Raw genomic sequence first — 512 nt, 5'->3', positions numbered from 1 at the left:
GCTGTGCTTGATTTGAGCACCTATTTATACGCTTCTGTGTGTGTGTCCGTATTTATAGAAACAAGGGACCCCAAGCCAATGAGACTGAAACATGTGCCCCGGGCCATCTGTATGGAAAAAGAGATCCTGCAGATTCTGCCTTCTTTGCAGCACTTTGGAGAGCTCCCAGCAGATGCTGGACTCAGTGGCAGGTGCGTCCTCCCAGCTGCCAGGAGCTGTGTCAGGCCACACCGAAGGCTAGCACCCGAGATGAACCAGTCAGCTCTCTCCACCCCACTCACCTCTTCCCAGGTCCTAGAAATCGGATTTCTAGGAAAAGCTGTTAAGGACACGAAGGAGTACTTAACTGCAAGTGGTGGGGTGGGGGGAGCGAGAGTTTACCCCCAGTCTGTTCTCCAAAAAAGGCTTTACATCAATTCTATTGCAAATCGAATTTTAAACAGAAGGCAAGGACTTGCTTTCCTGTTACCCATCTTTCTATTGTGACAGACACTCTTCCAAGTTCCTTCTTA

The sequence above is a fragment of the Lepisosteus oculatus genome, chromosome 1, assembly GCF_040954835.1.
Source record: "Lepisosteus oculatus isolate fLepOcu1 chromosome 1, fLepOcu1.hap2, whole genome shotgun sequence".
Lineage (NCBI taxonomy): Eukaryota > Metazoa > Chordata > Actinopteri > Semionotiformes > Lepisosteidae > Lepisosteus > Lepisosteus oculatus.
The sequence above is the reverse complement of the archived record's forward strand: the minus strand, read 5'-3'. Positions refer to the sequence as shown.